Here is a 16,589-nt window from a genome sequence, read left to right as displayed (position 1 = left end):
AGCTTTCAAAGCTGTTATGAAAATGTTAAATGAAATCAGGCCAGTTAGGATTTATGCAAATATGGTGAACAGTTTTTCCCAGAAAATTCTCCTTCTGAATAGGTACGATCCCCCACTTTCCAGAGATTGGCCTCTTCCCTGCAAGCGTCTCCCTCATGCCCAATTCCTGGAGGGGGGTGTGTGTGTGTGTGTGTGTGTGTGGTGTGACCGTGTCTTGTAGCTGATCCACTGAGCAGGGACTTCAGCCAAGTCAGCAAAACCAGGATGGAAAAAAACTAGATTCCTAAGGGCTTCAGGGTAAGCCTGGGGAGTTTGGGCAACCGTCCCTCAGATAAACCGAAGCAGCGTGCACTGTGGATTAGTCAGGCATCCTGGCTTTCCAGTTAGGCCCACCTCCTAGAGGGCTTCCTGCCTCACCCTCCAGCTGGGCGCCTCTGTTTCTCCTCATCTCCAAAACAAAAGCCCAAACCCCATCCCATCCACTTTGGAAATCTATCCCAAAGAAGCAATCTCGATGTGGGCAAAGATCTTGCTACAAGAATGCTCATCACGTGCTGTTGATAAGAGTAAGAAGCCAAAAGAAAAAAAAAAAATCCAAGTATCTAAGAATAGGGGCCAGGGGTCACATCGTGATGTATTTCAATCCTCCAGGCTGTGCCTGGGAGTGGGTGAGCAGTTATAGGCAGGAGTCGGCAGGTCTGGACTTGAGGGATATTTTAAGAAGGTTATGCAGTCTCTTTAAGCCTCATTTTCCTCAGCTGTAAAATGGGGGTGATAATAAACCAGATTTGTTCTCTTATTTTGAGGATTAAATGAGGACACACGTAGAAAACATTTAACACACTGCCTGGAGTATAGTAAGCACTCCATTTATGGCGGTTTGCTGTGTGCTGATTCAGATATAGACAAATGTTGGAGATGAATATTAATGACAAGAAGATACAGTGGAGGTGGGAAAAAAAGCAGATTATAACTCAGCATGGTCCATCTTATAAGCATATCTGTTTTTTTTTGTTGTTTTTTAGTAGCTGAGTCACGTCTGACCCTTTTTGTGACCCCATGGACTGTAGCCCCCCAGGATCCTCTGTAGGTGAGATTTCCCAGGCAAGAATACTGGAGTGGGTTGCCATTTCCTTCTCAGGGGATGTTCCTGACACACGGGTTGAACCCACACTTCCTGCTTACCAGGCAGATTCTTTATCATTTAGCTACCTGGGGAGCCAAAGCATATGTGTATATATTCACATTTAACCTGGTATGGAACTGATAAACATGAAGTAGAGATGTGGTTGCTACAAGAACAGAAAATATCCAGCCCCCAGGTAACCCTTTATGATTTCTCAGGCTCTCTTCCATCATCTCTGCCTGAGAGTGGCAGGGGAAATCAGACTTGGATGGATCTTTGATAAGGACCATAACGAAAGGACAAAAATGGTACCAGTTGAGTGCTTTCTAGGAGCTAGGCACCTGCTAGGTGTACCACTAGTTCATTTATTCTTCACACCTACCTATGAAGCAGATACTATTTTCATTTTACAGACAAGGAAACTGAGTCACAGAGAGGCTGAGTCGCAATTTGTCCAAGGTCTCACAGCCAAAAAGAGATTAGAAGATAGTTTCAAACCCAGGCTCTTAATTACTATGCTATCCCACCTCCAGTCCTTTCATTGGCAAAGAAGGAATCCAAGGCCCAGAGAAGCAGAACATCTGGCCCAAAGCTACACAGCAAAGCAGTGTCAAAGGAGGAAGTAGACTAAACATCTTGAGGCTTTGAGGCTCTACATTGCCCCCTTCCAGTAGCCTGGGGCTGCATTGGCTACTTGATTCTTGGGACTGTGGAAAGGGCACCTGGGCAGCTAGTGTTTGCTCTTCTCTGCACACAACTGGGAGAAAGGGAAGTATAGGTCTTTGGCGAGCAAAGGAGACAACCCACAGACTGCCTGCGCCTTCGCCCTGAAGCCCTGCTTTCACCCTCTAAATCCTGTGTCCTTCAAGGCAAATGTAATCCACATGGCTCTGATTCATTTACACTCAAATCTTCAAAATCTAAGAGCTGTTACTTACAAAGCCTCAGAACCTGTTAAATAAGATTCAGCTCCCGGACTCCTCCCACTCCCAACCTTAGTACAGTCTCCCTTCACTTCCCCCATCTGGACTGGAACTCATACCAGCATCTGAGTCACAAACTCAGACTAGGAACCTGTGTGTGAACACAGGACCAGTTATCTTGATGTTCAGAGCAGCATTGTTTGTAATCTCCAAAGCTGGAAACAATGTACATGTCCATCCATGGGAGAATGGATGAATAAACTGTGGCAAATTCATACAATGTGACATCACACAGTAGTGAAATGAACAACCTCAGAAACATTGTTGAGGGGGGGAAAAAACCAAGTTACGGGTGAATTCATAATATGATACCAATTATTCAAAATGTTAAAACACTGAAAATCATTTTATGAAATATACAGACTACCTTGATAAAGCTGATTTTTCAACCTGGTAGTGGGTAGATGGATGTTTGTTCTAGTATGTACACATTTTTGCATAATTTTGAAAAGCTACATAATAAAATTTTTAATTCCCACCCCTAGATTTAGCATCAGCAAAGAAAGTTATTGTATGTGTTTTATGTTGAGCTCAATTCTCTCATTTCACAGAAGGGGAGAAGGAAACAATCTAATATTTGTTGACTACTTAACACTGAATACTCACTTGCCAAGCACTGTCTCATTTCATGTAACTTCTACACCCCTGCACAGTAGGATGTGCTATTAACATTTTCATTTTACAGATGAAGCAACTGAGGCTCAGCAACTTCCTCAATGTCGTGTGGCTTAATAACCACAAGGCTGTAATACAAATCACAGCCTCGAGCTCCCAAGCCCACACAGCAGATCACAGGGTGTTGAGGCCAGTACTGTTATCTGATCTTCCCCCACAAGTCTCTGAGTTAGGTTTCATTGTTACCGGTTTTTCAGACGAGGAAACTGAGGATTGGAGCACTCAAGGGATTTGCTAATGGTTGTTCAGGTAGTTATTCTGCAGAGACCAGACCAGGGAGCTTCCTAATGTCCAGTCCAGTGTTTTTTCCATAACAGGTTTCATCTGGAAGACCTGAGAGTGGGAGAAAATGGCTGTGTTTACTCTTACCTTCCACTGTTTAGAAGTTCTGCACGGTTCAGGTACTTCCAAGGGGAATCAGGTTTGAGGCACAGAGTTGTTCAGAAGAAGATGTCCTGGTTAACCTTGGGTCTTGCAGCCAAAGGAACCATTCTTTTCATTCATGATTGGCATCCAATCTGTCAATCAGGTCCCTGAAGGAAACAGGGGGCACACTCAGAGTAGTTGTTTTGAGGGGAATTTAATAAAGGAACTATCCACAGGTTTACAGACAGAGTTGAGAAAAATGCTACCAGTTACAGCGTAGTACCCTAGGGCTGGCAAGAGCAGGGGGTGGTCACCACTCAGGTCTGATGGGCAAGGGAGGAGCCGTTACCCACCCCTAAGGAGTAGCTTTTCTGAGTGGGCTGCCTGATTAGACCTGTGCCCTTGGTAGAGGGCTCAGCCAAGCCTGAAAGGACGAAGTCAAGGAAATGTACCCCAACCTCACTCTCCTCCTTCCCTCAGATCCCTTGCCAGTACTCTTTTTGGCTAAACTCCTCTGGCCAAACCCAATGGGAAGCAGAGCAAAGAAAACTCTTGGTGGAGTTCATAGATCTCAGCCTCCCAGGGCATAGAGCAGGTGGGGAGAGTCAGAAACTGAATCTAAAGGGCCTGGAAGAAGACGCCCTCCCCACTCCCATGAAAGCATTGACTGCCCTTCAGCTAGACTGACTATTTAGTACCACCTCCATGGCTAGCCCCTGCTGTGAGCCATTATCACTCTTCTGTATTTCTACTATAGACTTCTGGGTGAGCTCCCAGCTTCCAGAGTCTGTGATCACAGTCAGCGACTCTTACAAATTACACCTCAAACCCTGATACTCCTTTGCTCAAAATCTTCCAAAGAAGAATAAAAGCCAAATTCCTTACAAAACCTCACCAGTTCCTGCACAATCATTCATCCACCCCTCACCCCTTGACCTCATCTCCTCATTTTTCTCCAGTACTCACTCTGCTCCAGCCACACTGACCTTCCCTTCTTTGATATACCAAGATAATTCCTGCTTTAGGGCCTTTGCTGGTCCCCCTGCCTGGAACGCTTTTCCCCCTCCATCCTTCACTTCCATCAAGTCTACCCAAGTGTGCTCAGTAAGACCTATTCTGACCTAAACAGCAAACTGTCTCCCCCATCTTTTACCCACTAATCCTAATCCCCACCAACCCATTCTAGTTTTATACTTGTCATCTTTTAACATGCTGTATAATTTACTTGTTACATTTATTATCCGTATCTCCCCACTAGAACATAAGCTCTGCAAGCACAAGGCTCTGTTTTGTTCATCAGTGTATCTCCAGAACTTGGAGTTTAGTACGTGTTCAACACATATTTGTTTAATGTTGTGGAATGACTGAGATGGGAGTGAGGAAAGCTTGGAACTTTCCAGTTAGAAGAGGGTAGAGGATGGGTGGAGCCACTGAGAAGGTGAACGGGGCCTAGATGAGGAGCAGGAGGAGCCCGTGTGCGGCAATGAAGACCCAGTGTAGCCATAAATACAGATAGTTTAAAATTTTTAAGTAAAAAATATTATTTACAACAGTTCTAAAACTCATAAATTTTTAGGAATAAATGTATCAAAAGATGTGGAATACTGCCATACTAAAAGCTACAAAATAGAAATCAAAAAGACCTGAACAAAGGGAGAGTTATACCATGTTTATAAATTGGAGAGCTCAATATTGTTGAGATATTAATTATCTCCAAATGTATGTATAGATCCAACACAATCTCAAAGTCACAGCAGGGTTTCTTTAAAGTACAAATTAAGTCTAAATTTTATATGGAAATGTAAACAACCTCAAATACTCAAAATCAATCTTGAACAAGGTTGAAGGACTTATCCTACTTGATTTCAAGACTTACTGTAAAACCACAATAATCAAGGATATACAGATGAATGAAACAGAACAGTCTACAGAAACAGATCTACACTTATATATGGCCAATTGATTTTCAACAAAAGTTCCAAGGATATTCAATGGGGAAAGAAAAGACTTTTCAACATATTGTGCTGGAACAATGATACATCTGGGAGGGGAAAATGAATCTCAATCCCTACCTCATACTATATGCCAAATCAATTCCAGATGAATCAAAGAGCTACTTGCAAAAGCTAAAATTATAAAGCCTTTAGGAACAGACAGGAGAATATTTTCAACCTTGGGGTAGACAAATATCTCTTGGAGAGATCTCAATAGGCAGGATTTACAAAGAGAATGAGAAGACAAGCCATGGACTAGGAGAAAATAATTGCAAGAGAGATATCTGATAAAGAACTATTATCCACTTGTTTCTCCAGCCCGAAGAAGATGGCTAGGATCTAATAGAAGGTTTCCTGTGGCTCAGAGCATAATCTCTCAATGATTGATGTGGAAACAGTCACAAAGAAATTGAGACTTAAAAATCACACAGCTAATGTATAGTGGAGCCAAATTTTGAATCCTGTGTGAGACCTCAGAGCTGATAACCTAGTGATCAGCCCATCAGACCATGCTGGAGGTGGTTTTTAAATTACTACTCTACTTTTGTCCAACTTTGCTTCATACTTTAGAGAAAATAATACAGAGATAGCTTTCTCTAGCTGGCCTTATCTGAAGCAGACAACCTACTCCTTCTAGGATAGGAAGGGTACCCAGGACACAGACTTCTTCCCTAGAGAGAAGAAAGGACAGTTTTAAGTTCTGCTGGCCTATCAGAGAAGCCAGTAGTTGCCAAAAACAAACCAACCAGCTGATTTCCCTGGGCATGGAATATTTCAAAATCCTCTGTCCCAGAGGAATGGATAAAGAAGATGCAGTGTGTGTGTGTATATATATATATATATATATACACACAGACATACACACACAATGGAATATTACTCAGTCATCAAAAAGAATTTGCAGCAACATGGGTGGACCTAGAGATTTTCATACTTAGTGAAGGAAGTTAGAGAAAGAGAAATATTGTATGATAGCCCTTATATGTGGAATCTAAAAAGAAATGATACAAATGAACTTATTTATAAAACAGGCTTAGAGAACAAACCTATGGCTGCCAGGGGGAAAAATGGGGGAAGGGATAGTTAGGGAGTTTGGGATAGACATGTACACACTGCTGTATTTAAAATGGATAACAAACAAGGACCTACTGTGTAGCACAGAGGACTCTGCTCAGTGTCATGTGGCAGCCTGGATGGGGGGCGGAGTTTGGGGGAGAATGGATCCATGTATATGTATGGCTGAGTCCCTTTGCTGTCCACCTGAAACTTTCACAACACTATTAATGGCTATGAAAGTGAAAGTGAAAATACTAGTCACTCAGTTGTGTCTTACTCTTTGTAACCCAATGGACTGTAGCCCTCCAGGCTCCTCTGTCCATGGAATTCTCTAGGCAAGAATACTGAAGTGGGTAGCCATTCCCTTCTCCAGGGGATCTTCCTGATCCAGGCATTGAACCCTGTCTCCTGCATAACAGGTGGTTTCTTTACTATCTGAGCCACCTGGAAACCAGGATCTTAAAGCACTGTCCTTGATTAATCAACAGTCTGTCCCACAGTAATCCCCTAGGATGGAGGGCAGAGTTAGGAAAGAGTAAGGATACTCTTCCTGATTATGAAAACCTATACCCATTTTGTGTATCCATGTGAAACTTTAGTCTTATAAATTGGTCTGTTCATTTTCACACTGTATTTTTGTAGAAAGTAATTTTCCAGGAGGTATATAACATGCTTTCAAAGAACTATCTAATCCACATACATAAAATAGGTCATATGGGCACTTATAAGTATACATATTAATATAATGCTTAAAAATAAATCATTCTGAATTTTTGAATAAAAAAGAACCATTATCCAAAATGTACAAAGAACACTTGAAACTCAACAATGAGAAAATGAACAACATGATTTAAAAAAGATGAGCCAAATACCTGAAAATATACTTCACCAAAGAAGATATACAGATGGCAGATAAGCGTATGAAAAAATGCTTACCATCATATGTCAGTAAGGGATTGGAAATTAAAGCAATAATGAGATACCAACACATCTATTTGAGTGGGCAAAATCCAAAACACTAACAACACCAAATGCCCGCAAGGATTCGCTGTTGGTGGGAAAGCAAAATGGTACAACCACTTTGGCATTTTCCTATAAAACTAAACATGCTCTTAGCATGTGCGTATGTTAGTCGCTCAGTTGTGCCTGACTCTTTGCAATCCCAGGGATCGTAGCTTCCGCCCATGGAATTTTCCAGGAAAGGATACTAGAGTGGGTTGCCATTCCCTTCTCCAGGGGATCTTCCTGACCCAGGGATTGAACCTGGGTCTCCCACATTGCAGGCAGATTCTTTACCATCTGAGCCATGATCCAATAATTGTGCTCACAGGTATTTACTCAGATGAATTAAAAACCTACGTCCTAAAAAAAAAAAAAAAAAAAAACCTGTGTGCTCACAAAAGACATGCACACAGATGTTTATAGCAGCTTCATCCATAATTGCCAAAACTTGGGAGCAACTAAGATATCCTTCAGTAGATAATGGATTAAACAAACTGTGGTACATCCAGACAATGCAATCAGTACTGAAAAAGAAATGAGCTATCAAGCCATAAAAAGACATGGAACAAACACAAATACATATTACTAAGTGAAAGAAGCAAATCTGAAAAGGCGACATACTATATGATTCCAACTACATGACATTGTGGAAAGCACAAAACTATGAAAATAGAAAAACTACAGATGAGTGCTTGTCAGGACTTGGGGGAAGGAGGGATGAATAGACAGAGCATAGAGGATTTTTTAGGGCCATGAAACTATTCTGAGAAACTATTATGATATATGTCATTACACATTTGTCTAAATCAACAGAATGTATAACATTCAGAGTAAACCCTACTGTAAACTATCAGGTGATAGTCATTAACACGTAAATTATAACAAATGTACCATTCTGGTAGGAGATGTTGATGGTAGGAAAACTATGCCTGCGTGGGGCAGTACTGTAAAATTGTCTATTAAACACTGATAAATTAGACTTCATCAAAAATGTAAACTTTTGTTCATCAAAAGACATCATTAGTAAATGAAGAGATTAGGCACAGGTGGGAGAAAATATTTTCAATATGTATACATCTGACAAAAGACTTGCACCCAAAATATATAAATAACTCTTATAACCCAACAATGAAAAGATAATCAATCTAATTTAAAACAAAACGGGCAAAAGACTTGAGTAGACACTACAAAGTGTCATGTTCTCATGTTCATCATAACTTCTCCTATTACAGAACTTCATACAAATGGAATCACACATTTTGTGGCTGGCCTCTTTCACTTAATGTGTTTTTCAGATTTATTTATGTCGTTGCATGTTAATTGCAATGACATGTTGCAAAACAAATTGCATCAGTAATTTTTCTTTTTTATTACTGAACAAAGAGATATAGAAATAGCCAAGAAGCACATGAAAAGGCATTTGACGTAATAACGTCTAATAAGACACAAAGGAAAAGCAAACTAAAGCCAACATGAGCTACTATATACCAGAATGGTTAAAATTAAAATCACGGACAATATTAAGTATTGATGAAGACATGGAACAACTGGAACTCTTACATTTCTGGCTGGAGTGTAAAATGGTAAAACCACTTTAGGAAACCTTTTTGCAGTTTCTTTTGAAGGTAAAATACACCTACCCTTGAGTCAGCAATGTAATTTCTAAGAATGAAATGAATATATATGTTAGAATATTGTATTTTATACAATACAATTGTATTTGTTGTATTTTATACAACAAAGATTTTATATTTATATAAAGATAAACATACACACACACATACAAAAGGCTTGTATGTGAACGCTAATAGTGGCTTTAGACATAATAGCCAAAAGCTAGAAACAGTTCTGACGTCTATAATTTGGTGAATGGACAAACAATTTCTTACAATGTTTTATGCTCCAACAATAAAAAAGCACACATTGCTGGTACATGCAATGACATAAATAAATCTGAAAAACACACAGAGTGAAAGAAACCAGCCATGAAATGTGTGATTCCATTTATGTGAAGTTCTGAAATGGAAGAAGCTAGCCTACAGTGATGAACATGAGAATGGTATTTGCCTTTGTGGGGACTGAGTGGCCAGAGGGAACTTTCTGGGGTGATGGAAATGTTTTATATCTTTAATGCAGTAGTGTTACACGTGTGTACACACTTGTCCAAACTCATCCAACTATACTTTTAAAGTCTGCACATTTTTTGTGTATATAACTCAGTAAAAGTCATATAAAGTTAAAAAGTACTCGACATACGGAAAAAGAATATAAATATATAAAAATTAAGAATTTTAAAATGGAGAATAATATAGATGTAAAGAGATTGTAAAGAGATCTTTACATCTCATGTAAAGAGATGACAGAATGAAGGAAGATAAATCGCGTGGTCAAAATCTAGCAAGAATAAAAGGAGTTCTTGGTAATTGACAAGAAAAAAGACCCTAAATAGAAAACTGGCCAAAGGTATGAGTTAGCAGTTTATGGTTCTTTTTTTTGTTTTTTTTTTTTTAGTTTTTTTTTAGTTAATGGTTCTTAGTCAAATCAAATGCTTAGTCATGTCCAAATCTTTGTGACCCCATGGACTGTAGCCTGCCAGGCTTCTCTGTCCATGGAATTCTCCAGGCAAGAATTCTGGAGTGGGTAGCCATTCACTTCTCCAGGGCATCTTCCCAGTCCAGGGATCCAACTTGGGTCTCCTGTATTATAGGTGGGTTCTTTACCGTCTGAGTCACCAGGGAAGCCCATCAAATCAGGAATGCATTCATATTATCTGGTCATTTCATTCCTAGCTGTAGAGTCTAGTGAAATTTTTACTCGGGTCCATAAAGGACATGTTCTACTATATTGGGGTGGTATTTTTTGTGGGGCAAAGGCAATCTGGAGTCCAATTCAACGGTGAGGAATTATATTAACTCTATCCTCTGTACCTAAAGTATCACACATAAGCACACACACATACATTTATTCAGGACATACTATATTCCATTTATTGTTGCGCATTACAGAAACTAACTCATTTAGAGTTTGTATTAAGGAAGTCAGGCTTCTCTGGTGGATCAGATGGTAAAGCGTCTGTCTGCAATGCAAGAGATCCAGGTTCGATCCCTGGGTTGGGAAGATCCCCTGGAGAAGGAAATGGCAACCCATTCCAGTATTCTTGCCTGGAAAATCCAATGGACGGAGAAGCCTGGTAGGCTACAGTCCATGGGGTCGCAAAGAATTGGACACAACTGAGCAACTTCACTTTCATTGTCACCACTTCCCATCTGACAGACAGAGAAACCAAGGCACAGAGGGGTTAGGTAAGGTTCTGAAGGTCACACAGCTTGCTACTCATAGAACCAAGTTCCAATCAACCAAGCCTGAAGCCCACATTGCCAAGTGCTCACTCTGCTTCTCTGCACTTCCTTTGTGTGAATGCAGACGATGACACTCAGAACTTCAGACCAAAGGCTCAGGGCTGTCCAGCAAGTAACATGAAAGTCCCTGGAAAAAAGGTTAACCCAGAGCCAGCAGGATCTGTGCCTTCAGCCCAAATAAACACCCCACCAGCGTTTCCTCGGATTTGGTTGTTTTGCAGGGAGAGCGCCAGGTGGGAGCCCATGTGGTTTTGATAGAACACCCATTCAAGCGGAGCTTTAAATATTAAAGTGGCACTGTTGGCGCAGTTAAATTTAAGGATCTGTCAGTTTATGATGAATTTTTATTTTTAAGGGTTCCAAGTAAGCTGTAAACATTCACTCCAGACTGAAATTCCCTCCATTTGACACCTGGAAGGGGCAGAGTAGGGGAGCAGTGGGTTGGGTGGCTGGGAGGTAAGGAGGGAAGGGGTGAGAAGAGGCTGGGCATTGGAGCGGGGTGACCAATATCTCCAAGGAGGGCTTGGGAGGGGCTGCCCGCCCTGTAATGAGGGAGGCCGACTACTACCCCAGAGGGCACCCCAGGGACCACTGTTTTTGCAATGCAATTCAGTTTTCCTTTCCCGCTTTCCAGCAAAGCAGGACTGTAATGGGCATTTAAGAAACAATCCTTTGGGAACTCTGTGCGATCCACTACTGGAGGAAGGAAGGAAGTCGGCACGATATGCATGGTATGGACATAATTATTTTTAATATATCTGTATATATATGTAGCAAGGAGGCCAATATATTATAGGAATTTTTTTTTTTTTTTGCATTTTGGGTTTTGTAAAAAAGATTTGTTGAATAGTAAACACTCACATCTTTAGTGATCACCAAAAATTTGTTGCTAAACAAAAAACAAGCTACAGTGAAAAACGTGCTACCAGCCGTAGCTGACCTTTTCTGGGGTTTCAGCTTGTGCCAGGCCCCGGGTACCCCCTCCTCACCTGCTCTCCCATTTAATCTTCATCCTACTCTCAGAGGTGATTATTATTTTTCATCCCCATTTTGTAAACAAGGAAACTGAAGCTTAGGGAGGCAAGTATTTTGCTCAGGCATATACAGGTAGGAAGTGGAGTTGCTGAATCATAGGTATAGTTGATTGAAGTATAATTTGTTTATAATATCATGTAAATAGAGAAGTCTTGTGAAGACTCCCCTGGACTCCCCATGTCCCTGGCCACACCGTGTGGTTTGCAGGATCTTAGTTACTGACCAGGGATTGAACCTGGGCCCTTGGCACGCAGAGCGTGGAGTCTTAACCACTGGGCCACCAGGGAAATCCCTACTGAAGACTTAAAACGGCCATTCTGCTTGACTGTGAGGCAGCATGTCATTCGCATCTTCAGAGGCATGTAGGGGATCACCTCCAAGAGACAGGGAGACAAACCTGGGTCGCTTGGTCTCCTCCTGAGGCTACCTGCCAGGGAGAAACCCTCTCTACCACTTGTATGTGCCCTGCTCACCTCTCCCACAGCTCCATTTGCCCGGCAAGGATTTGGCCTCTTCGTCCTCTCGGAGACAGAAGGGTGTAGGATAAATGACACAGGAAAGAGTCCCTTAGTGTGAATCTTCTGAATATGGGGGCCAAAAGTTCACACCAAAGTGTGTATGTCTGTGGGGGAGAGACTGGGACTGGGACTTTACCTTGGAAAATGAAACAAAACATTGCATAAATACGTTTAATTGATTTTTTGAAATGTTTTGGTACTTTGGCCACAAGGCATGTGGGATTTTAGTTCCCGAACAACGGATTGAATCCTCAGTCCCTGCATTGGAAGGCAAAATCTTAGCCACTGGATCACCAGGGAAGTCCCTAATTTAACTTTTATTAATTATGACTATGTGCTAATTCTCAGCATGAACAAAGAAATCATGTGCTGCTTGTTTTAGCTCTGGTAGCACAATTGTTTCCTAATCAAGTCATATGACAATGTCTTTCACTTTACGTTTGTCTCAGCATGATTTATGAAGAAAATCATTATTGCAAAGATATTCAAGGGTTTTATCAATCTCCCAAAGGGTTTCCAGTAATCCTCTAGTAGTCAGACTGTTGTCTTATGAAACCCCAATGTCATTTCCTCTTTTACAATGTTAACTGACCTAACTCTGATATGTCCCATGTTGTCCACAACATTGCAAGGATATGGGTAGTTAAACACCATAATTTTCACAAAATTTGTCAAATCTGTATATATATATATTTACAATATTCACATTTTCATTCAATGACCAAAGTATACTATTATTTTGTGTCTTTGTAAAGATGAGGGAGAAAGAGTTGATAATGGGTGGAGATAGAAATCTGTATTAAAGAGGCATATGGGGCAAGGTGCCTAATTTTTTAAAATATCAGCTCCATTAGTGAATTGTTTCATGTCTCAAAGCACCATTGGTTCCTTCTGCAAACTTGTAACTATAGGGATCTTTGATAATGAATATTCAGATAACAGGGGACTCCCTGAATACTTGTTAAATATATAGTATACTTTAAAGTATTAAGCATGTACTTATTAAGTATAAACAGAAGAAACAGAACACCTATGTATCTCAAAGATGCACCCACAATGGCAGGCATGGTGGGTAATGGTTTCTCTTTGTAGGTAACAGCACTAGTCTGAGGGCTGAGTTCCATGCTTGCTGCCAGTGAGATGAATCACTTTGACAAGTGCCAGGAGATGGAGCCTGAACTCATACTTTGCCAATATCATTTGTAATCTTTGCAGCAGTCCTGTGAGATAGGTATTATAGTTGTATCATTTGGAATTCTCTGATTAAAAATGACAGAAAAACCAACTGGGATTAATTTAAGCAAATAAAATAAACCTATTTAGCTATTGTTGCATAATAAAATGCCTCCAAATGCAATGCTTAAAATAACTATTAATTGCTCATGAGTTAGCTGGGCAGGTCTTCTGGTCCCTTCAGGCTCAACTTTGATGGTCAGCTCTGCTGATCTTGGCTGGATTCTCTCATGCATTTCCAGCCAGCAGGACGTAGGCTGGTCCAGGATGCTCTTGGCTGGGATAATGGGCTCTTCTCCACATATCTCTTGTCCTTCTGCAGGCTAGCCCAAGGGGGTTCAGACCCAAGAGAGTGAGTATAAACGCGTAAGATCCCTTAGGCTTGGGCTTGGAACTGACCCACTGTCACTTCTGCCATGTTCTGTTGGCCAACACAAATCACCAAACTAACCTAGATCCAAGGAATGGGGAGAAAGATTCTACCTCTTGAAGGGAATTTTCGCAAAGCCATGTTATAAGAACATGGATAAGAGATGGGTTAGGAAATGTGGCCATTTTTGTAAATCATCTACAAAGTTTGTATTGGCTTGTGTATCTGGAAAGTCGAAAGAGGTTGGCTTCAGGCGCAGCTTAATGTAGGCACTCAGTATCTCCATTTCCTGGCTTGGCTCTGCTCTGGGGTTGCTCTACTTTTAGATAACCTTTTCCTTCATGATAGTGTAACAACAAACGTGATTTTGTAGCCCACATTCTCACAGCTTTACACCTACCAAAAAGAGACAGCAGCTGTCCCCCAAAGCTGGACTCTCACTGGCTGGAACTGGGTCACGTGTACACCCCTGAACCAATCACTAGAGAGAAGGGTGAGGGAAGTGTGGGTCGCTGAGCCCCCGAGCAGAGGGTGGAGTTGCTTCTAAACCATACGGGCTGAGGGTGGAAGAGAAGCGGTGTCCTACAGGAAACTGGGGTCCCAGGTGGAAGGCTGCTGGACAGCAGAAAGCCTAGCCATGCACTGTCTTCATTACTTCTGCTTTGCAGAGGAGAACAGGGGGGCTCCAGAGGTTAAGTGCCTCGAAGCAGATGATCCAATGTCACAACAGGGCTGTAATCCATGTACCCCAGAGCTTGTACGCTTTCCCCAGGACCCAGCTGCCTTTCAGTCTAGAGGGAGAAGATTCCTTAACCCGGCTGCTGCTAGGTCCACTCTCCAACTTTAGGCCATCTCTTTGCCCTGACCTCAGAAATCAGCAGTCAGGTTGAGGCGGGAGCTACAGCCCACGTGGATTGGGGGATTGCTGAAGGCATTGAGTGGCTTGGAGAAGGTGTGACTGAGGACCATCCCCAACATCACAGCGCCATCCTAGGAGAAGCCCAGGCAGCTACAAAGGGCAGAGCTGGGACCAAGGGATGCAAACCACAAGGAGAGAGATACAAGAAGAACCAAGGCATAGGGAGGACCCTCTTGGAGTGAGCGGATAGAAGGGAAAGGGGGCCAGGATGAGGAAGAGGAAGCAGGGAATGAGGACAGGGAAGGGAAGGATGGGGATAAAAGGAGCAAACGAGGGTCCACTGGGTACCTTGAGCTTCACCACATGATTCTGGGCATCTTATGCACTGGATCCTTATAGTCAACTCTGTGACATGGGATTCTCAGACAGTGACTGAGCTAAATCAGGGGCAAAACCCAGACAGAAAGAGTCATCACCTAATCCTCCGCTTTCAAGCCACTGCCTAAATTCCAGTCCAAGTGACTTCTAGGGAGCCCCAGTGACAAGAAGGAGTAGTGGTAAGACATCAGCTTTTGCCTCTGTCAAAGTGGACTGAATCCCTCCAGGATACTCGTCAGCCGTGTTAGAGGGAACAAGCTGCTTCAGTTCTCGGAGCCTCTGGTTCCTTATCTGGAAATAAGAGTAATTCCAACCTCCCGGGGCCGCTGCGGGAACCCCATGAGCTAATGTGTGCCCATGTAGAGTGGAGCCTGATAAACCTGGAGCCATGGTGCACCTACAACCCTCAGGTTCCTCCCCATGTCAGGCCCTGCACAACACCCTCCACTGATCCAGAAATGGGATCCAGGTGCCACTGGCAGGAAACCCAGGGGCCCTGAGGGGGCCCCCTCCTCTAGCCCGCCTCTGTCCTCCCCTTCGCCTCCTGGTGCCCACCGACACACAGATCTCTTTCACCTCCAACTGCAAGAACCCGGCAGCTGATTTAGGAGTGTGCTTGGGGCCCAGAATGTAAACCGTTTCTCACCAGGAATGTGTAAACAACCCATAAAGCAAAGGATTTGGGGCCTGGTCACGTGGCCCAGCTGCTCATAAAATCAAAGCATTGATCTCCACTCTCCAGCAAGCCTCTAAGCCATGGGGATGATGGAGGGGCTGCATCTTAGGAACCTGTAATCTCCCACCATACATCTGAGGTGGCGTGTTTGAAGTCCCAGGATGAGTTATTTACATCATTTTTGCAATGTGTACTGAAAGGGCATTACCCCAAACTCCTGGCAGTAGGGCTTTACAGGAATCTGGCCACTTAGAAATATAATGGGGAACAAGGGATCCCTCTGGCAAGTCACTCAACAGCCACCGTTTCTCTGGGCAGCCATGTAATCAGAGCCAGATCATCTGGTCCAATTTTCCCCATGGCTGGCTATTCAAGGACCACCTTCTCAATTTCTGCCACTTCCTAGCACCATTTATTATTTATTTAAAGGCATTTACTTTAAATCATTACCTTTTCACTTAGCTACATTCCAAACAATATCCATGAAGTCATGCGTCTGGTATCTGAGTTTTATTTTCTCCTCTTATACCTTAAAATTTACTCACAACCTAAAATGATGCATGTTCACTTTATACCATGTAAATTGTCCAGCTTACTACTGGTGTACCACAGTTGGGGAAACACTGACCTAGTCAAACATGCTCACTGTACAAACTGGGAAGCTGAGGCCCATAGAAAAGGGTCCCCAATTTTGCAGATGAGGGAGCTGAAGCCCAGAGAGGTTAAATGGCTTGTCCGAGGCCACACAGCTAGTAAGTTGCTCAACCAGCATTTTAAGTTAGGTCTGCCTGACTTCAGAGTCTGGCTCTTAATCATCAAAGGGAAAGAGGGAGAGGAGAGAGGAAAGAAGGAACAGTGTATTTATTAAGTGCTAGCAACTTTTACATCTATTGCTGTGTCCTTCTCTGCTCACCCATTCAAAGTGTCCTTGTCCCATAAAATCTTCACCACAGCCTAGA

The 16,589-nt window shown here is 42.4% G+C and overlaps 1 long non-coding RNA gene across 1 annotated transcript in view; it reads right to left on the bottom strand.

The window, feature by feature from the left end:
* LOC122701010 overlaps positions 1-16,589 on the bottom strand; it is an 87,824-nt gene that overhangs the window by 10,561 nt on the left and 60,674 nt on the right. Inside the window, exon 2 of the long non-coding RNA XR_006342895.1 lies at positions 3,154-3,317. This is a non-coding gene — a long non-coding RNA (uncharacterized LOC122701010). The remainder of the gene's footprint in view (positions 1-3,153; positions 3,318-16,589) is intronic.

This window comes from Cervus elaphus, chromosome 9 (assembly GCF_910594005.1).
Source record: "Cervus elaphus chromosome 9, mCerEla1.1, whole genome shotgun sequence".
Taxonomy (NCBI): Eukaryota; Metazoa; Chordata; class Mammalia; order Artiodactyla; family Cervidae; genus Cervus; species Cervus elaphus.
This window is presented reverse-complemented; position numbering and strand designations above follow the sequence as displayed.